We start from the raw sequence: 22,082 nt of genomic DNA on the forward strand, positions 1-22,082 counted from the left end.
ACAGGTGCATTCCACCTCCTATATCGTGCTCAATTGTATAGGCTTGAATGGCCTTTTGCTGCTCCTCCAACCTCTGAAGCATATAGAGGGTTGAATTCCACCTCGTTACCACTTCTTGCTTCAGATGATGGCAGGGCAGGTTCAGTAGTTTTTGGTGGTGCTCCAGTCTTCTGTACGTGGTGCCTGTACGCCGAAAGTGTCCCGCAATTTTTCTGGCCACCGACAGCATCTCTTGCACGCCCCTGTCGTTTTTTAAATAATTCTGCACCACCAAATTCAAGGTATGTGCAAAACATGGGACGTGCTGGAATTTGCCCATATTTAATGCACACACAATATTGCTGGCGTTGTCCGATGCCACAAATCCACAGGAGAGTCCAATTGGGGTAAGCCATTCCGCGATGATCTTCCTCAGTTGCCGTAAGAGGTTTTCAGCTGTGTGCGTATTCTGGAAACCGGTGATACAAAGCGTAGCCTGCCTAGGAAAGAGTTGGCGTTTGCGAGATGCTGCTACTGGTGCCGCCGCTGCTGTTCTTGCGGCGGGAGTCCATACATCTACCCAGTGGGCTGTCACAGTCATATAGTCCTGACCCTGCCCTGCTCCACTTGTCCACATGTCCGTGGTTAAGTGGACATTGGGTACAACTGCATTTTTTAGGACACTGGTGAGTCTTTTTCTGAGGTCCGTGTACATTCTCGGTATCGCCTGCCTAGAGAAGTGGAACCTAGATGGTATTTGGTAACGGGGGCACACTGCCTCAATAAATTGTCTAGTTCCCTGTGAACTAACGGCGGATACCGGACGCACGTCTAACACCAACATAGTTGTCAAGGCCTCAGTTATCCGCTTTGCAGCAGGATGACTGCTGTGATATTTCATCTTCCTCGCAAAGGACTGTTGAACAGTCAATTGCTTACTGGAAGTAGTACAAGTGGGCTTACGACTTCCCCTCTGGGATGACCATCGACTCCCAGCAGCAACAACAGCAGCGCCAGCAGCAGTAGGCGTTACACGCAAGGATGCATCGGAGGAATCCCAGGCAGGAGAGGACTCGTCAGAATTGCCAGTGACATTGCCTGCAGGACTATTGGCATTCCTGGGGAAGGAGGAAATTGACACTGAGGGAGTTGGTGGTGTGGTTTGCGTGAGCTTGGTTACAAGAGGAAGGGATTTACTGGTCAGTGGACTGCTTCCGCTGTCACCCAAAGTTTTTGAACTTGTCACTGACTTATTATGAATGCGCTGCAGGTGACGTATAAGGGAGGATGTTCCGAGGTGGTTAACGTCCTTACCCCTACTTATTACAACTTGACAAAGGGAACACACGGCTTGACACCTGTTGTCCGCATTTCTGTTGAAATAGTTCCACACCGAAGAGCTGATTTTTTTGGTATTTTCACCAGGCATGTCAACGGCCATATTCCTCCCACGGACAACAGGTGTCTCCCCGGGTGCCTGACTTAAACAAACCACCTCACCATCAGAATCCTCCTGGTCAATTTCCTCCCCAGCGCCAGCAACACCCATATCCTCCTCATCCTGGTGTACTTCAACACTGACATCTTCAATCTGACTATCAGGAACTGGACTGCGGGTGCTCCTTCCAGCACTTGCAGGGGGCGTGCAAATGGTGGAAGGCGCATGCTCTTCACGTCCAGTGTTGGGAAGGTCAGGCATCGCAACCGACACAATTGGACTCTCCTTGTGGATTTGGGATTTCGAAGAACGCACAGTTCTTTGCGGTGCTACTGCTTTTGCCAGCTTGAGTCTTTTCATTTTTCTAGCGAGAGGCTGAGTGCCTCCATCCTCATGTGAAGCTGAACCACTAGCCATGAACATAGGCCAGGGCCTCAGCCGTTCCTTGCCACTCCGTGTGGTAAATGGCATATTGGCAAGTTTACGCTTCTCCTCCGACAATTTTATTTTAGGTTTTGGAGTCCTTTTTTTACTGATATTTGGTGTTTTGGATTTGACATGCTCTGTACTATGACATTGGGCATCGGCCTTGGCAGACGACGTTGCTGGCATTTCATCGTCTCGGCCATGACTAGTGGCAGCAGCTTCAGCACGAGGTGGAAGTGGATCTTGATCTTTCCCTAATTTTGGAACCTCAACATTTTTGTTCTCCATATTTTAATAGGCACAACTAAAAGGCACCTCAGGTAAACAATGGAGATGGATGGATACTAGTATACAATTATGGACGGACTGCCGAGTGCCGACACAGAGGTAGCTACAGCCGTGAACTACCGTACTGTGTCTGCTGCTAATATAGACTGGTTGATAAAGAGATGTCGTAGTATGTATGTATGAAGAAGAAAGAAAAAAAAACCATGGTTAGGTGGTATACAATTATGGACGGACTGCCGAGTGCCGACACAGAGGTAGCCACAGCCGTGAACTACCGTACTGTACTGTGTCTGCTGCTAATATAGACTGGTTGATAAAGAGATGTCGTAGTATGTATCTATGAAGAAGAAAGAAAAAAAAAACCACGGGTAGGTGGTATACAATTATGGATGGACTGCCGAGTGCCGACACAGAGGTAGCCACAGCCGTGAACTACCGTACTGTACTGTGTCTGTTGCTAATATAGACTGGTTGATAAAGAGATGTAGTAGTATGTATGTATGAAGAAGAAAGAAAAAAAAACCACGGGTAGGTGGTATACAATTATGGATGGACTGCCGAGTGCCGACACAGAGGTAGCCACAGCCGTGAACTACCGTACTGTACTGTGTCTGCTGCTAATATAGACTGGTTGATAAAGAGATGTCGTAGTATGTATGTATGAAGAAGAAAGAAAGAAAAAACACGGTTAGGTGGTATACAATTATGGACGGACTGCCGAGTGCCGACACAGAGGTAGCCACAGCCGTGAACTACCGTACTGTACTGTGTCTGCTGCTAATATAGACTGGTTGATAAAGAGATGTCGTAGTATGTATGTATAAAGAAGAAAGAAAAAAAAACCACGGTTAGGTGGTATACAATTATGGACGGACTGCCGAGTGCCGACACAGAGGTAGCCACAGCCGTGAACTACCGTACTGTACTGTGTCTGCTGCTAATATAGACTGGTTGATAAAGAGATGTCGTAGTATGTATGTATGAAGAAGAAAGAAAAAAAAACCACGGTTAGGTGGTATACAATTATGGACGGACTGCCGAGTGCCGACACAGAGGTAGCCACAGCCGTGAACTACCGTACTGTACTGTGTCTGCTGCTAATATAGACTGGTTGATAAAGAGATGTCGTAGTATGTATGTATAAAGAAGAAAGAAAAAAAAACCACGGTTAGGTGGTATACAATTATGGACGGACTGCCGAGTGCCGACACAGAGGTAGCCACAGCCGTGAACTACCGTACTGTACTGTGTCTGCTGCTAATATAGACTGGTTGATAAAGAGATGTAGTAGTATGTATGTATAAAGAAGAAAGAAAAAAAAACCACGGGTAGGTGGTATACAATTATGGATGGACTGCCGAGTGCCGACACAGAGGTAGCTACAGCCGTGAACTACCGTACTGTGTCTGCTGCGACTGGATGATAAATAATGATATAAAAAATATATATATATATCACTACTGCAGCCGGACAGGTATATATATTATATAATGACGGACCTGCTGGACACTGTCTGTCAGCAGAATGAGTTTTTTATAGAATAAAAAAAAAAACACCACACAAGTGAAGTCACACGACGAGTGTTTAACTTTTTCAGGCAATCACAATATAGTATACTACTAACTATACTGGTGGTCAGTGTGGTCAGGTCACTGGTCAGTCACACTGGCAGTGGCACTCCTGCAGCAAAAGTGTGCACTGTTTAATTTTAATATAATATGTACTCCTGGCTCCTGCTATAACCTATAACTGGCACTGCAGTGCTCCCCAGTCTCCCCCACAATTATAAGCTGTGTGAGCTGAGCACAGTCAGATATATAATATATACATAGATGATGCAGCACACTGGGCTGAGCAGTGCACACAGATATGGTATGTGACTGTCTTGTACTCCTGGCTCCTGCTATAACCTATAACTGGCACTGCAGTGCTCCCCAGTCTCCCCCACAATTATAAGCTGTGTGAGCTGAGCACAGTCAGATATATAATATATACATAGATGATGCAGGCATGCAGCACACTGGGCTGAGCAGTGCACACAGATATGGTATGTGACTGAGTCACTGTGTGTACCGTTTTTTTCAGGCAGAGAACGGATATATTAAATAAAACAACTGCACTGCTGGTGGTCACTGTGGTCAGTCACTAAACTCTGCACTCTCTTCTACAGTATCAGCCTCAGGTCAATCTCTCTCTCTCTCTCTCCTAATCTAAATGGAGAGGACGCCAGCCACGTCCTCTCCCTATCAATCTCAATGCACGTGTGAAAATGGCGGCGACGCGCGGCTCCTTATATAGAATCCGAGTCTCGCGAGAATCCGACAGCGTCATGATGACGTTCGGGCGCGCTCGGGTTAACCGAGCAAGGCGGGAAGATCCGAGTCGCTCGGACCCGTGAAAAAAAACATGAAGTTCGTGCGGGTTCGGATTCAGAGAAACCGAACCCGCTCATCTCTAATATAGACATGTGTGTGCCTTTCCAAATCATGTCCAATCAACTGAATTTACCACAGGTGGACAACAATTAAGCTGTAGAAACATCTCAAGGACGATCAGTGGAAACAGGATGCACTTGAACTCAATTTTGAGCTTCATGGCAAAGGCTGTGAATACTAATGTGTATGTGATTTCTTAGTTTTTTATTTTTAATAAATTTGCGAAAATCTAAAAAAAACTTTTTTCACGTTGTCATTATGGGGTATAGGCCCTCATTCCGAGTTGTTCGCTCGCAAGGCGATTTTAGCAGAGTTGCTCACGCTAAGCCGCCGCCTACTGGGAGTGAATCTTAGCATCTTAAAATTGTGAACGAAGTATTCGCAATATTGCGATTACACACCTTGTAGCAGTTTCTGAGTAGCTTCAGACTTACTCGGCATCTGCGATCAGTTCAGTGCTTGTCGTTCCTGGTTTGACGTCACAAACACTCCCAGCGTTCGCCCAGACACTCCTCCGTTTCTCCGGCCACTCCTGCGTTTTTTCCGGAAACTGTAGCGTTTTTTCCCACACGCCCATAAAACGGCCTGTTTCCGCCCAGAAACACCCATTTCCTGTCAATCACACTACGATCGCCTGAGCGAAGAAAAAGCCGTGAGTAAAAATCCTAACTTCATAGTTAATTTACTTGGCGCAGTCGCAGTGCGGACATTGCGCATGCGCACTAAGCGGAAAATCGCTGCGATGCGATGAAATTTACCGAGCGAACAACTCGGAATGAGGGCCATTGTGTGTAGAATTTTGAGGGAAAAAATGAATTTATTCCATTTTGGAATAAGGCTGTAACATACCAAAATGTGGAAAAAGTGAAGCGCTGTGAATACTTTCAGGATTCATTACAAATGTATTGCTTTGCAAATGTCATGGGTGCAAATGTGTTGGCAGGTGGCACCCAGGTGAACAATGATTGAGAAAATAATCTTATAGTGGCCTCTAATTTACCTCTTTATAATGGGTGTGGTATAGAAGATCTACTGTAAAGTGTCTAGGTAGACAATCATTAGGTTGACCCCAAATGGTCGACATGCATTAGGTTGACAGGATAAAAGGTAGTCAGTGGGTGAGGTCAACAGATACAAAAGGTCGACATGGTCAAAAGGTCAACATGAAAATGGTTGACATAGAAATGATCGACAAGTTTTTTGGGGGGTTTCAGTGTTGTGTTGTATATTTCATCATATGTGACCATAATCAGTGGAAACGTGTATAATTCCCAATTGTAGTCCATGTGGATAGTAAATCAAGCAAAAGTTGGGAAAATGAAAAAACTGTAAAAAAAACTTGTGTCGACCATGTCTGTTGACCATTGCTATGTCGACCTTTTTCACATATTGACTTTTTGAACCTGTTAACCTTAATGCATGTAGACCTTTCATCTCGACTTACTGTACCTGTCGACCTACTGTAACTCATGATGACCATATGGTGTCGACATATTGACTGTTGACCTTGACACTGTCGACCTATCATCCAGATACCCTTTAGCATAGCTACTGTACTTACGGGAGGTATGAACAAGTAACCAATCAGAAGCCACAATGTCCATGTGGCTTCTGATTGGGCCTCCCCTTCCTTCTGCAGTGTCCCACAGCCCCAGTTTTTCGGCAGGGACTTTGTACTTGATGATCTTGCTAGTAATAACCTGTCAGTCAATAGGTTTATGCTAAACAGACATCGAACAATATATTTGAAGGGAAAATGTTATATCATTTCAGTGGTGTAGTACATATAGGCAGTATTTGAAATTACATTTATATTTCTGGTGAACATGCATTTAAATCAGTGCATATTCTGCCACTCATCAAACACACAGGCCGGCACGTAAAGAAGTCCGAGTTTGGCGGCCGCGCAGGATGCCGGCCGAACTCAGAGGTTTTTTTTAAAGGGGCAATCATGTACAAGGCTAAACCATGCATTGTGCATAATTGCCCATTTAAAAAAAATGTTTGAGTTCGGACGGTAACCCCACAAGGCTGCAGAAATTGGACTTCATTATATCCCGGCAATTATATGCTCAGACAGAACACGAAAATATGTATGGGTCATTAGGTCGACCACACTTAGGTCGACAGACATTAGGTCGACCACTATTGGTCGACATGCAGTAGGTTGACATGGTCAATAGGTCGATACAGATAGGTCCACATTTATCTTGACGGTTAATAGGATTAACTGTGACTGGCCAGTCAGACTTAATCCCCTGCTGTAATGACTTTATCCCCTGCTGTATTGTTCTCTGTATTGTATTGCAGTTGAGAACAATAGATGAAGGGTTTATGCTAATAAATCATGTTGTGACTAGGCACAGAAAACTACTCAAGATAACGGTGGACCAATCTGTATGTACTAGGTCGACATGGAAAAAGGTCGACATGAGTTTTTGACTGTTTTTGGTGTCGTCTTTTTCGTAAAGTGATGGGGAACCCCAATTAGTGCACCGTGTCCCCTCGCATGGCTTGCTTCGCTCGCCATGCTTCGGTCAAGGTTACCGTTCCCAATTGTAGTCCTCGTGGATCGTAAAGTATGAAAAAGCTCATGTCGACGTTTTTCCATGTTGACCTAGTGACCATGTCGACCTAATGACTGTATCCCCATGCACCTATGTGTGAGCAATATGACAAAATACAGTAGATCAGTTACATAAAAATAGCCGTATAATTGCATTTTCCTGCGCCATATCGTTAATTGGCCACTTTTGCATTTGGGATATCATTTGTCATATTGTATATTTAAAGTAACTAATTGCTAACAAAATAACTAAATAGCTGTAGATTTTATGTTCTCTATCAGTATGAAAGAGATTACAGATATACCTGTAAATGGGATTTTCTTTTTTTAGTCTTTTTGTAAAAATTGAATTGACCCAAAAGATGGAAACATTTGAAGTATCCTTTTAGTTAACGTGCTTAAAATGAGTTAATGCGAAACAAAAAGACAAATCCATACACTAAGTAAATAGATTTCCCAGTCCAATAATACACCGCAGTGCAGAAAAGATACTATGTCCTTTTAATGATCACATCTATCATCGTCAGTGCTTTCTGGAAGATGATCTTACGACCGTGTACAAGATTCAATGGCAATTTAATTAAAACACATAACAAAGGCAAGCTAATGAAGTAACAGGCGATAGCCATAGCCAGGAAAAAAAACCTCAAAGTTCGGGAAATGGGATGAAAAATATATTTCTGCAAGCAACAAAAGGTCAAGTGGACCAGTATAAAGTTTCTGTTTTTGTGCAGTTTTACTGGACCCAATGGAAGACTGCCTGGCGCCTGTGCAGCTATCAGCCTGATAAAATCACCATCTGAGACCAGATTGAGCTTTAAGCCTAGCACTTTCTAGATTTTCGTAGTGTTTTGACATTACCAAATAAAGGGCAATGTGGCCATGAGACATTTTATGTTCTGTACACAGAACATTTGATGTAAAAAGGTTTCGCTGATCTGTTGTTTTCCAAAAACAAATCAGCTTTTGAAATAAATAGTTTTTCCAAAGTGCTAATGGAAGAGCGTTTGGTCGCCTACTAAGCCATTAAAAAAAAAAAAAAAACCCACAGTTGTTCTTAAAATATAAAAAGCAAATAATTTTTTTCCATTTTGGAAAAATATAAAAATATAAATTGTTCATAATTCCTGCTTGGATTTATGGGATTGGCACAATGGAGTCTGACCGGCTCTCCTCACCTCAGAAAGTGTAATGGGCCCTACACACTGGGCGAGAATACTGAAAGATATGAACAATCTCGTTCATTAATGAACAAGATACCGTTCATATCTTTCAGTGTGGAGGCACAAGCGATGAACGATGCGCGGCCCCGCACTCGTTGATCGCTGGTGTCCCGTCGCTTGTGCATGCAGGCCAATATGGACGATCTCGTCCATATTTGCCTGCACTGCTATGGAGCCGGGTGACGGGGGGAGTGAAGAAACTTCACTCCCCCCGTCACTGACACCCTGCCACCGTGTCGCCCGTATCCGCCGTCGGGCAGCTTGGCGGCGGATCGACAAATGTGTAGGGCCCATAAGTCTTGAACCAACTCCTGGGGCTAATTCTGAGTTGGGAGAAAAGCAAAAAGGAGCAACTAATATCCCTTTCATACTAAGCGGGCAAGCCAGGGCGACCCAGGTTCTAACTCAGTGTGACAGGGTCTACCCATGTCAAAATTGCCGGTCCTTCAACCCTGGTTGAATCTGTGTCTATCCACCAGTGTGAAAGGGTTAAGTAACCTAAAACCAACCCTGAGTTCATTATCCCGGGTTGGAGCCGGGATTTTGGTGTGAAAGTGGTATAACTCAGCATATTGGTAAAACCTAGGACAGATGTAAAAGGCGCACATGCTACATGCAAAAACAGGCAATATTTACCCTGCATCTTAAAATAAAATAATATGTGTGTGTGTGTTTATATATATATATATATATATATATATATACGACGGTGAGCAGGTGAGATTGATCCACATATGATTGTATGTTCTGGGTTGGGTATAAATGTTTGTCTTGTTATCAGTTTGGGTTGTTAAGGCCCTGAGGACGGGGCGAGTCCCCGAAACATGTCGGTAAATTAAAACTGACCGTTTTACCTTTGCAAAAATCTGCGTGAGTGCCACCTTTATTTCTTCTACATGTACATGAGGTAATTCCTCTGGGAGGGCACCGCAGTGACATCATCTCTACAGAAGAGTGCCGGGATTATCTGTCCATATATATATATATATATATATATGGAACGGTGGATAAGGTGATTCAAAGCGACCAATGATGTCACATAAAATTTGGGAGACCGAAAATATTAAAAAATTATTGACAATTTATTACTAAATACACCAGTAAAAGACAGTAGCACCACTAATAAAAGATGTTTAAAAAAAGTTTTTTTAGAGCAAACTTAAAAAATACAGAGAATTTAACCTTAAAATGTTAAAAAATGGGCAACATAAACTGCATAAAATGATGGTATAGACAAGATAAAAAAGAACCATAAAACTGCTTAACTTGAGAAGATGGGTTAAGTCTGGTAACACCCAACGCGTTTCGTCCTATCTGGACTTCATCAAGGGGTGATCTATGAGTGGGACAGCTCAGATATATATACCTATACTAATGAGGAAGTAATTGTTACATCACTTCCTGTCAATTAGTGATTCAGAAATGAATGATACATTTCACATTGCAGAAATAAGGTGCCAGTGCTCCCTCTACATTGGTAACATAATGCTGAGGAAAAACGCTATGTTAAGTACAGTAATTTAATATTTGTAAGGTGTTTTGAAGTCTTTTTCGTGGACTTCCGGTCCGGACTGAGGGTGACGTCACTTCCGCCCCTCTTCCGGCGTCCGAAGTCTCTCTCTGCGCATGCGCCGGCCCCCAAAGCTGGTGATAGAGTCTCCGAGCGCTACTGCGCATGCGCCCCGTCTAGTGCAGCCTGATCGGGTGACGCTTGATGTCCATTCTCCGAGTTTCAACACACGCCTTTCATTTTCTTGCGCTAATGCGCATGCGTCCGTCTAGTGCAGTCTGATCGGGTGACGTTTGATGTCCCTGCTCCGGATGTCAACAAACGGCGGCCATTTTCTTGTAGTACGAACTGCTAATAGACAATTCTATTGTAAAAAGTCCAATCCCGGCGGCCATTTTTGATGGGGAATTTTCAGATGATTCACAATGGTACTCATAAGCCGGGATGTGTTTAAAAAAGAAGAAACAGGAAAAAGAGTAGTTTTAGTGCTTCAATTACATTGGTGTGGTTTATTAATTTTACCTAGTCCATACTTATAAACGTTAGATATGGGGATATTTTATTATGTGCATAGAGCCGATTAAGCTAATGAGCTGAAAAAATGGGGGGAGTGGCCACAGTATGTAATGATGATCACTCTCCGCATTATACAGTTAGATCGGGAGCGTAATAACCCCATTAGATATAAAAGTGTGTATATTACACCTCATTGTATAGGCGCATATACGCATTTAAACCATGTACATTCCAGTGCGTAGTTTGATCCTTATGTTCAAACAACAGATATATATATATACATATATATACAGGTTCCCCTGTGTATTCGGCTCATTCAATATAACACGGAGGCTGCACCAGAGCTCCCCATAGAGAATAATTGATTTCAGAGGAGAGGTTTGAATAATGGAGGTACAGACAGCCTCATATTCCTCTTTCAGAAATACAGCACCCAGTCTTCCATGATGGTCTCCCATCTATGTACTGGCTGGGCCCAACACTGCTTGGCTTCCAAGATCAGGCGGAATTGGGCATCTCCAGTGTGGTATGGCTGTAATGGTGATATGAACAGGAGGTGGAAGGAAAGTACATGGAAGAGGAGAAGAAAAGAAAAATGAAGGAAAAATGAGGAAGGTTGCTCTGGTGACAAAGAGGAGATGTAAAAGCTGGCTTACGTTATAGAAACGGGGCTATTTCATAGCCCTCGTTGAAGCCGTCTGGATGCATAGTGTTCAGTTCGAAAATCCAGTACATCTCCCTTCTAGATAGAAGGTTGGAAAGATCTCCACCTCTCTCTCCAAGCGCAACCAACTCGATACCTTTGAACATTAGTTCCTCGGGGTCAGAATTGTGGCATAAATGGAAATGTTTCGACACCGCATGTGTCAGGACCTTGTTTTTGATGTTCCTCACGTGTTCCTGAATACGGAGCTTCAAGGGTCTCTTGGTTTTCCCAATATATTTCATTCTGCATGAACACTCCAGCATGTAGATAACCGAGACGGTGTTGCAGTTAATAAATTGTTTAATAGTATAGTCTTTGGTATCGCTGTTATTTTTGAAAGTTCTCCTATTAGGATGCAGATACCGACACACATTGCAGCGACCACATTTGTAGCACCCCACACATTTCGGCATTCTAGAGAGTATTTCCGGATTACTCAACATGCTTGGTGCCACAAGGTCTTTGAGATTTTGAGACTTCCTGAATACCACAGATGGTTCTTTTGGGAGATAGTCTTTTAAAATGGGATCCATCAGGAGGACATTCCAATGTTTTTTCAAAGTTCTTTTTATAAGGTGCTCGTGCCTACTGTATGTAGTGATGAACTTCACAGTGTCCTCCTTCTTCTCCCTCGTTTTATAGTTTAGGAGATGTTTTCTCTCAAGTTCCTTTGCTTTAGCGTTAGCTTCTTCCAGTAGATGGTTCGGGTATCCTTTCTCCTTAAATCTTCCAGTGTAGACTTCCAGCTGTTGGTCTCGGTCATCATTATTCTTACAGTTCCTGGTTATTCTGGTGAATTGCGAGAGTGGTATATTATCCTTCCATTGTCGACTGTGGTTGCTCTTATAGTGCACATAGCTGTTCATATCGACCTTTTTAATGTAGTTCTTGGTAATCACTTCTTTTCCTGAGTGTGTCAGTACCAGGTCCAGAAATTCAATCTTATCCGTACTATCATTAGCAGTGAAGCTGAGATTCATAGTATTGTTAGATATATATAAAAAAAATTCTTTAAAACTTAAATCGTTGCCATCCCATATGATTAAAATATCGTCTATATATCGTTTATAAAAAACGATATTCTGCTGAAATGGATGATCCTTAAAAATGTAGTCATTTTCCCATTGTCCCATAAAAAGGTTGGCAAAACTTGGTGCAAATATTGTCCCCATGGCGGTTCCACAGATTTGAAGGAAGAAATCATTTAAAAACTTAAAATAATTACGTTTTAAAATGAAATTCATCAGTTCGCATATAAAAATTCTGTGTTCTTCTGTAATCTGGGCATCTTTGCTGAGAAAAATGTTGCAGGCTTCAATTCCCTTGTCGTGTTCTATACAGGTGTAAAGTGACTGTACATCAATGGTGACCCATCTATATGTATCTTGCCATTCGAATGATTCCATTAGATTAAGAACTGAGGTAGTGTCTTTAAGATATGCTGGTAGATTTACCACATGTTTCCTCAGAAATACATCCACATATTCCGATAGATGGGATGTTAGGGAATCAATCCCAGCAACAATGGGTCTGCCTGGGGGATTAGTCATAGATTTGTGCACTTTGGGTAAAAAGTAAAATATGGGGGTTGTGGGGTTGGAATTAAAAAGGTATTGGTATTCATCTTTGGTCAGAATCTCACTTCTGAAACCTTTCAGGAGGATGGCTCTAAGTTCTTCCACATACAATTCTTTCGGATCTGTAGGGAGTGGCGTGTAAGAATTTCTGTCCCCCAAAAGCCTTTTGGCCTCTTCAACATAGGCCTCCCGATCCATTATAACCAACCCCCCCCCTTTGTCAGCAGATTTTATGACAATATTTTTGTTGTCCTGGAGTTCCTTAATGGCCCTAGTTTCTCTATTCGTTAGGTTTTTCTCCTTGATGGGTTCGATTTCAGTGTCACACAGTTCTTTCTTCACCAAATCATAAAAGATTCCCACATTATGGCCTTTGGATTCCAGGGGGTAAAACTTCGAAGTAGGTTTTAGTCCTGACTTTGATTGTTCGTAATTCTGAATGACGGCGTCTTCTTTTTTAAGGTAATGCCTTTTTAGGGTTAATTTTCTTACGAATTTATTTAAATCAATAAAAACATCAAATTTGTTCATTCCCTTAGTGGGTGCGTAAGAAAGTCCTTTATTTAGTAATGATGTTTCATATTCTGATAGTACATGACTGGATACGTTGAAAATTCCTTTCGGTGTATCCTGTTCTATTATAGGTGTCTCTTTTTGTTGTTGTACTGGCTTGTTCCTTCTGCCCCCACGACATCCTCTTCTTCTATGAACCTCCTTTTTAAAGGTGTTGTGTGTGTTACTCTCTCTTTTGTGGCGTCCCTTGTTTTGTCTCTGAATCGGTTGTTTGGGCCTGGTGATAAAAAATCCCCTCCATCGTTTGAATTCAATCTCTGTAATGCAGAGAACCTGTTGTTAGTCTGTATGTTCTGTTTTTTCTGTGGATGATACGTGTTCATCCTGCTATCCATTCTTTTTCTCGGCACCGATTGCCAATATTCTCTTTTTCCTTTCGGATCCTGTTTGTCTTCTCCATTAAATCTACTCCAATTCTTGATTCTGTTATTCTCATATACTTCTGTGAAAGTGGTATAACTCAGCATATTGGTAAAACCTAGGACAGATGTAAAAGGCGCACATGCTACATGCAAAAACAGGCAATATTTACCCTGCATCTTAAAATAAAATAATATGTGTGTGTGTGTTTATATATATATATATATATATATATATATATATATACACGACGGTGAGCAGGTGAGATTGATCCACATATGATTGTATGTTCTGGGTTGGGTATAAATGTTTGTCTTGTTATCAGTTTGGGTTGTTAAGGCCCTGAGGACGGGGCGAGTCCCCGAAACATGTCGGTAAATTAAAACTGACCGTTTTACCTTTGCAAAAATCTGCGTGAGTGCCACCTTTATTTCTTCTACATGTACATGAGGTAATTCCTCTGGGAGGGCACCGCAGTGACATCATCTCTACAGAAGAGTGCCGGGATTATCTGTCCATATATATATATATATATATATACAGTATATATATATATATAATTCAATAGGTCCGGCACTCACTGTTACTTGAAATATCAGTCCCTGTTGCCTTCCGTGGATGCAGTTTGCACTGCTATATAGAGAAGAGAGGACAGCAGCACTCAGGGGAAAAAAAGAACGCAGCCACTTATTCAACCAACGTTTCAATGCTGACGAAAATGCACCAGCATTGAAACGTTGGTTTGAATAAGTGGCTGTGTCTGCATTCTTTTTTTTCCTGAGTGCCGCCGTCCTCTTCTCTCTCTCTCTCTCTCTCTCTCTCTCTATATATATATATATATATATATACAGTATATATATTGATGTAGCCACACTCATCTTGGCTCATCTGCGCTGAACGATCACACCCGACATGCTGAGCTGCGGCATCTACCACTCCCTTTCATGCGACAGTCCTGCCTAACAGAACATTTGGCGGCACTCCAAGGACTTGGAGTGCCACTAGATCTTCTACATGCTGTACTGGCCATCTTGGTGGTTTGTGGACGGCAGCTGGGCCCTTATGCTCCAGTGTGGGATTGAGTGCAAGCACATCTTTTGAAAAATAAATAAATATATATATATATATATGCAAAAGGTTGATGGTGGTAAATGGCGCTAAACCCTTCTTAAAAACGACCTCTCCTTTTCTCTATGGTCAGTTTCTTATATCTAAAATACACTCCCCCAATGTTATATTTCGTGGGGTGGCAGCCCTTTTCTCCAGTGGTTAGCTGTTCAAGCCCACCAATGGTAAATCTGGAAAACAAAAGGTGAGAATAGGCGCCTCCTAGTGTAATATTATATATATAATGTGACCATCACCCTTGATATCACCCTGTAGAGTGGAACTGTACCGTGTATGGTGGAATTCCAACCACCTTTAAAATAGCATAAGGTCACAATCTGAGCGACGCCACCAATGATATCCTGTTAGTATTCCTCCATCTCTCATTGTGGATATGAATATGAGGATGGTCCAAACATTAATAATATGGTCTTGAAAGTGAAGTTGAAATCCCTATGTTCCGGATTACTGATGTTGCATGATATGCTGGAGTGGAACTCAATCCTCTCGTAATTGCCAATTTAACAGTGCTGTGACAGCGGCCATTTATTCTTAGGTCTGGTTATTGTGGCAGGGTCCGAAGTCTTCTTGCTTAGCGGGGTATTCCGGCGGTAAGTGGTCTTCAGGGAGCTTTGCTTGACATTCCCTGATTTGAAAAAACCTAAAGTGTGTAATAGGGCTGATGTGTCAGGACCCCGCAGGTGAACGTTCTGCACAAAGTACCGATGTTACATATATGTGGACGATAGTACGCTGTGTTTTTAAACGACTTTTAGGACATCCCTATACAGAGAACACTCAGCACACGTCTCCAGGTGTTTTAATTGATGAGTGTAAAACCCTCTTTGCTCGGCGAACCCTGTTTAACACTTTCAGATAATCAGTGCCGTATAAACAAAGCCTGAGCTCTATGCAGCAGGTTGCAGAACGAGCGCTGCACGTACTCTCGGGGATCTCTTTATAATAGTACGGGTTCTATTCTCTCTCCGATCCAGTCTGCGGCCAAAAAACTAGTTTGGCCGCAGACTGGATCGGAGAGAGAATAGAACCCGTACTATTATAAAGAGATCCCCGAGAGTACGTGCAGCGCTCGTTCTGCAACCTGCTGCATAGAGCTCAGGCTTTGTTTATACGGCACTGATTATCTGAAAGTGTTAAACAGGGTTCGCCGAGCAAAGAGGGTTTTACACTCATCAATTAAAACACCTGGAGACGTGTGCTGAGTGTTCTCTGTATAGGGATGTCCTAAAAGTCGTTTAAAAACACAGCGTACTATCGTCCACATATATGTAACATCGGTACTTTGTGCAGAACGTTCACCTGCGGGGTCCTGACACATCAGCCCTATTACACACTTTAGGTTTTTTCAAATCAGGGAATGTCAAGCAAAGCTCCCTGAAGACCACTTACCGCCGGAATACCCCGCTAAGCAAGAAGACTTCGGACCCTGCCACAATAACCAGACCTAAGAATAAATGGCCGCTGTCACAGCACTGTTAAATTGGCAATTACGAGAGGATTGAGTTCCACTCCAGCATATCATGCAACATCAGTAATCCGGAACATAGGGATTTCAACTTCACTTTCAAGACCATATTATTAATGTTTGGACCATCCTCATATTCATATCCACAATGAGAGATGGAGGAATACTAACAGGATATCATTGGTGGCGTCGCTCAGATTGTGACCTTATGCTATTTTAAAGGTGGTTGGAATTCCACCATACACGGTACAGTTCCACTCTACAGGGTGATATCAAGGGTGATGGTCACATTATATATATAATATTACACTAGGAGGCGCCTATTCTCACCTTTTGTTTTCCATATATATATATATATATATATATAGTATTTATATTGGGCTGAAGGATAACACATTCAATATTCAGTATTTTTTAGTCTCATACGGTAGGTGCTCAAAACGCAACATTCTTACATGTTCTTTACACTGTGACACACAGTAGGTTACAGTAACACACAAATCTTGGTTAGCACCATCGTCAACAAAGGCTTGAGAGATGAACTCCTTCAATTCATCCCCTGTGAGAGGCTTCTGCTGAAATACCTTGTCCATTGGAGTGAAGTTGGGTGAACGTGGTGGCCATTCAATACTGCTACATTGCCCGATCCAACGCTGTGGGAAGGTGTTGTCAAGGCATTCCCATACAGCCAAAGCAAAATAAGGAGCCCCATCTTGCGGAAAAAAAGTTAGGCAAAGTCAGCCCTGATCTAGGTCATCCTCCAAAAGGCAATATAAAAATTTTGGTTGTTACGGCCTCAATTTTAATTTTCGTATTAACCATTGCAAGGACGTTCTTGGTATGGATAGCTCCTGACAAACATGTCATGTGGACCTTTTCAGACTGTTTATAAATGTCAGGGAGAATCTCATATCATTCTCTTCTGTCGTACACGTACGAGGACGCCCAGATTTTGGTACATTATGCACTGAACCCGTTGAATCAAATTTAAATCTGAAACGATAAATTGCCAGACGAGTTGGTGGAACAGTGTCAGATGCCTCTTGCCACGCAATGCACACTTTCTCTGCAGTTTCAGTCTTCCAATACTGCTTTAGAATCCACTTTTTTTCTTTCTTCACTCAGATTCCGAGCCATCATTCCAATTCTGCAACAAAGAAAGAAAGAATAATGAAAAATCATTACTGTATTCCTACTTTTGGGCCACCCTGCATTACAACATGTATTTTCCTATTGCAAAGTTACTTGTTTTTGTTTTGGGAAAATATATATTTTTTTTTACAGTTCTCCCAACTCAGAATCAGGTCCCTATTAGCAAACCGTTTGTGCATTTCATATGACATTGACTTGTTTAATGCTCTAGGAGTTTCTAGATTGATTGTATATAATTAGCAGTCTTATGATTAGCCGTTCACCTTACACTGCAAACCAAATTGGAACATCCACCTGAGATTAGTAATATAAAATGGCTTGTTAACGTGTTTAATAGTATGGGTGTCTATTTAGTAAACAAAATAAAGGCTTTTATCCAACACTTACGCTGAAGAAAGCCTTTAACTTTGTTTCTCACTATTTAGAAATTAGAATAAAGGGGGTCATTCTGAGTTGATCGCTCGCTAGCAGTTTTTAGCAGCCGTGCAAACGCTATGCCGCCGCCCACTGGGAGTATATTTAGCTTAGCAGAAGTGCAAACGTTTTTATTGCAGAGTGCCTGCAAAAAAAATGTGTGTAGTTTCAGAGTAGCTCAATACCTACTCAGCGCTTGCGATCACTTCAGACTATTCAGTTCCGGATTTAACGTCACACACCCGCCCAGCGTTCGCCCAGCCACGCCTGCGTTTTCCCTGGCACGCCTGCGTTTTTCCGAACACTCCCTGAAAACGGTCAGTTGCTACCCAGAAACGCCCACTTCATGTCAATCACTCTGCGGCAACCAGTGCGACTGAAATGCATCGCTAGACCCTGTGCAAAACTGCATCGTTCGTTGTGCCCGTACGTCGCGCTTGAGCATTGCACCGCATACACATGCGCAGAACTGCCGTTTTTTAGCCTGATCGCCAAATCATTGATTTCTTCACCTATTCTCTAATAACAGTGCTGTAGCTCACATAGATCTTAAAGGGGGCTGCTGACAAAATTGAAAACATGAGAACAGTGAAGCCACTCTCTACAACATAACGCCATCTCAGGATGGCATTATGAGATCTAAGGGGAGATGAACAAGAAGATACCGATCCCATACTGTGTTGAACACCCCGAGTTCCTCTGGCTGGGAGGTGCACAGGCAGGGATGTGCAGTCAGGGGAGGCGGTGCCTCACCTGTCAATGTTTAATACAATACAAAGAAAATATTTAGAACACATGTTCTGTGTCTTAAATATTTTCTTTGTATTTTTCTAATCCTATTTGACATTAAAATACAGCCAAGTGTAGGTGGGAGGCAGCGAGAGCTCTGCCTCCCATTGACAATGATAAAGTGGCTGAAGCTGGGGGCGGGGCCAAGCTGCACGCAGTAAAAGCCCATTCAAAAACACATAAGAAGTTGCACCAGCACATCTGCCTCATTGACAGGGACGTTCCTTTAGCCCACATGAAAGCACGCCCCTGTTAGTCAGGCAGACGTGATTGGAGAGCACTCAGTTGTCTCTGTCTGTCACTGTGTTGAGCTGTGGGCATTAATGCCCGCCTCGGAGCTTGCAGTCGTGGGTATTAATACCCGACCCCCCCCTCGGAGCTTTCAGCTGTGGGTACTAATACCCAAACACCCCCCTCCCGGAGCTTGCAGCCGCAGGTACTAAGACCCGACGCCCCCCCCCCCCCCCTTCCAGAGCTTACAGCCGTAGGTACTGATACACCCTTAGAGCTTGCAGCGTGGGTACTGATGGGATCGTTATGGAATCTTGGCATTCGGCATCCCGGCAGTCAGGAGACCGATGCCGGGAGCCCAACAGCCAAAATCCCGACAGCGAGCGCAGCGTGTACCCTCAATCACCACCCAAGTGGGCATTCTGGGCTTAGGTTGGGATTGCAGCTTCCAGGATTTCCCTGACTGTCGGGATTCTGGTGTCTGTATCCTGACCGCCGAGATCCCAACAGCCGGTAATTTAACCACATCCCGTGCTGATACCCAACCCCCACCCCCCAGTGAGCATACAGCCACGCGTATTGATACACAGCCACGGACTGGGAGTCAGTGAATGCCTGAGGAGCAGAGGCAGAACTCTGGGAGGCAACGGAGTCATCTGCCCCCGGGCTCCTGCTCTGAAGGGGGGCACCTCTCCTCCCATTCTGTGACACCATTGAATTAAGTTAATTGATATCTGCTGCTGTCTTTTCAGTGGCCGACTTCCTCACTGGTCCCTGCACCTTACAAATCACACCCTCTTTATTATACACATTTTACAAGTGTCACACCCAAGATTAGAAACCACACCCTATTACACTGGAAGCAGACACATTACTGATGAAGTTGTTCGCTCCTGTATAGGAAATATGAGAATTTTAACTATATGAAGATACTTCTCTGACAATTACACGTAACCTCATATAGTTAGAATTCTCATGCTTCCTCTACAGGAGCAAATAGCTCCATCAGTAAAGTGTCTGCTGTTACACACACACACACACACACACACACCCACACACTTATCTTGATATAGGAAATAGGGGGGACACCAATATTTATCTTGCCTCCGGGCAACTGGGACGAACTTACGCCACTGCTGAGGAGTTGGGGTAAGTGAGTGACTGAGGTGCTGTTGTCAGTGAGTGCTGGAGGGGTGGGGTGTCAACAAGCACATAATCCCCCTGTACACCCCCATTTGTGCCTATCCAGCCACAGACTTCACCACACGTCACTGGAGGTGCATGCACACAGGGCAAATGCAAAAAAATGTAAATGGGATTCTACAGCTCCTCACTGTGCCAGACTGTTACTGCTAGGGCTGTCCCGAGACCCAGAAAAATGTAAATAGAGATTACAAAAAGGGAAAATCAGTGATGTTTTTATGCTTTCGTTTTCCTTTTTAAATAGTGCCCATAGACTGAGATACCAATCTTAAGAAGAACTTCTTTGACAATTTAAATTTCCTCTTTGTCTAGTAATTCCCACTATATTATCATAGGACTTCAGTTATGTGTGGGCTGTCATGTAGGCTGTCTATCCCGTTTCACTAATGCTACAGTATTTGATAATTCAGAGCTGGAAATGTGCTGGAAGCTGGCAGACTTTCTGCAGTCAACTGATCATGCTTCTGCACTCTCATTTATATTTATATCAATGTATTTATTAATATATACAGCGGCTGCTGCAGCGTCGATCAAAGTGTGCAGGGGGGAGCTGGCCATTGCTCAGTTGACTGCAGACTTTCTGCAGTCAACTGAGCATGCTTCTGCACTCTCATCAAATGTTATGATGACACTGGCTCTCATGAGGACCGCCCCAGGAAAGAAAGACCAGGAGTAACCTCTGCTGCAGAAGATAAGTTCATTAGAGTTACCAGCCTCAGAAACCGCTACTTAACAGCACCTCAGATTAGAGCTCACATAAATTCTTCACAGAATTCAAGTAGCAGACAAATCTCAACATCAACTGTTCAGAGGAGACTGCGTGAATCAGGCCTTCATGGTCGAATTGCTGTAAAGAAACCACTACTGAGGATGAACAACGAGAAGAAGAGAATTGTTTGGGCCAAGAAACACAAGGAATGGACATTAGACCAGTGGAAATCTGTACTTTGGTCTGATGAGTCCAAATTTGAGATTTTTGGTTCCAACCGCCGTGTCTTTGTGAGATGCAGAGAAGGTGAGTGGATGGTTTTTGCATGTGTGGTTCCCCCTGTGTAGCATGGAGGAGGAGGTGTGATGGTGTGGGGGTGCTTTGCTGGTGACACTGTTGGTGATTTATTCAAAATTCAAGGCACACTTAACCAGCATGGCTACCACAGCATTCTGCAGCGCCATGCCATCCCATCCCAAAAATACCTCCAGGCCATGTAAGGGCTACTTGACCTAGAAGGAAAGTGATGGAGTGCTGCATCAGATGACCTGGCCTGCACAATCACCCGACCTAAACCCAATTGAGATGTTTTGGGATGAGTTGGACCGCAGAGTGAAGGAAAAGCAGCCAACAAGTACTCAGGACCTCTGGTAACTCCTTCAAGACTGTTGGAAAACCATTCCAGGAGACTACCTCATAAAGCTGATTGAGAGAATGCCAAGAGTGTGCAAAGCTGTCATCAAAGCAAAAGGGGTCTACTTTATGGAATCTAAAATATAAAACATATTTTGATTTGTTTAACACTTTTTTGTTAACAACATAATTCCATATGTGTTCTTTCATAGTTTTGATGTATTCAGTATTAATCTACAATGTAGAAAATAATTTAAATAAATAAAAACCATTGAATGAGAAGGTGTCCAAACTTTTGACTGGTACTGTATGTATGTGTGTATGTATGTATGTATGTATATATATATCCAAGCAAGGACGTGGCACTCGTGCATAACAAAATCACATAATCATATGTAATATATATATATATTAGTGATGAGCGGGTTCGGTTCCTCGAGATCCGAACCCCCCCGAACTTCACCCATTTTACACGGTTCCGAGGAAGACTCGGATCTTCCCGCCTTGCTCGGTTAACCCGAGCGCGCCTGAACGTCATCATCCCGCTGTCGAATTCTTGCGAGATTCATATTCTATATAAGGAGCCGCGCGTCGCCGCCATTTTCACTCGTGCATTGGAGATGATAGCGAGAGGACGTGCAGCGTTCTCTCAGTTTCTGTGTTCAGTGTGCTGCAAATATCTGTGCTCAGTGTGCTGCAAATATCTGTGCTCAGTGTGCTGAAAATATCTATGTTCTCTGCCTGAAGAATGCTCCATATCT

General features: G+C 43.1%; 1 protein-coding gene and 1 pseudogene across 1 annotated transcript in view; one reads left to right on the forward strand and one right to left on the reverse strand.

Moving 5' to 3' along the window:
* BEND5 (BEN domain containing 5) overlaps positions 1–22,082 on the forward strand; it is a 1,224,740-nt gene that overhangs the window by 699,745 nt on the left and 502,913 nt on the right. The window lies entirely within an intron of this gene.
* LOC134964048 (5S ribosomal RNA) lies at positions 10,803–10,921 on the reverse strand (annotated as a pseudogene).

The sequence above is a fragment of the Pseudophryne corroboree genome, chromosome 9 (assembly GCF_028390025.1).
Source record: "Pseudophryne corroboree isolate aPseCor3 chromosome 9, aPseCor3.hap2, whole genome shotgun sequence".
Lineage (NCBI taxonomy): Eukaryota > Metazoa > Chordata > Amphibia > Anura > Myobatrachidae > Pseudophryne > Pseudophryne corroboree.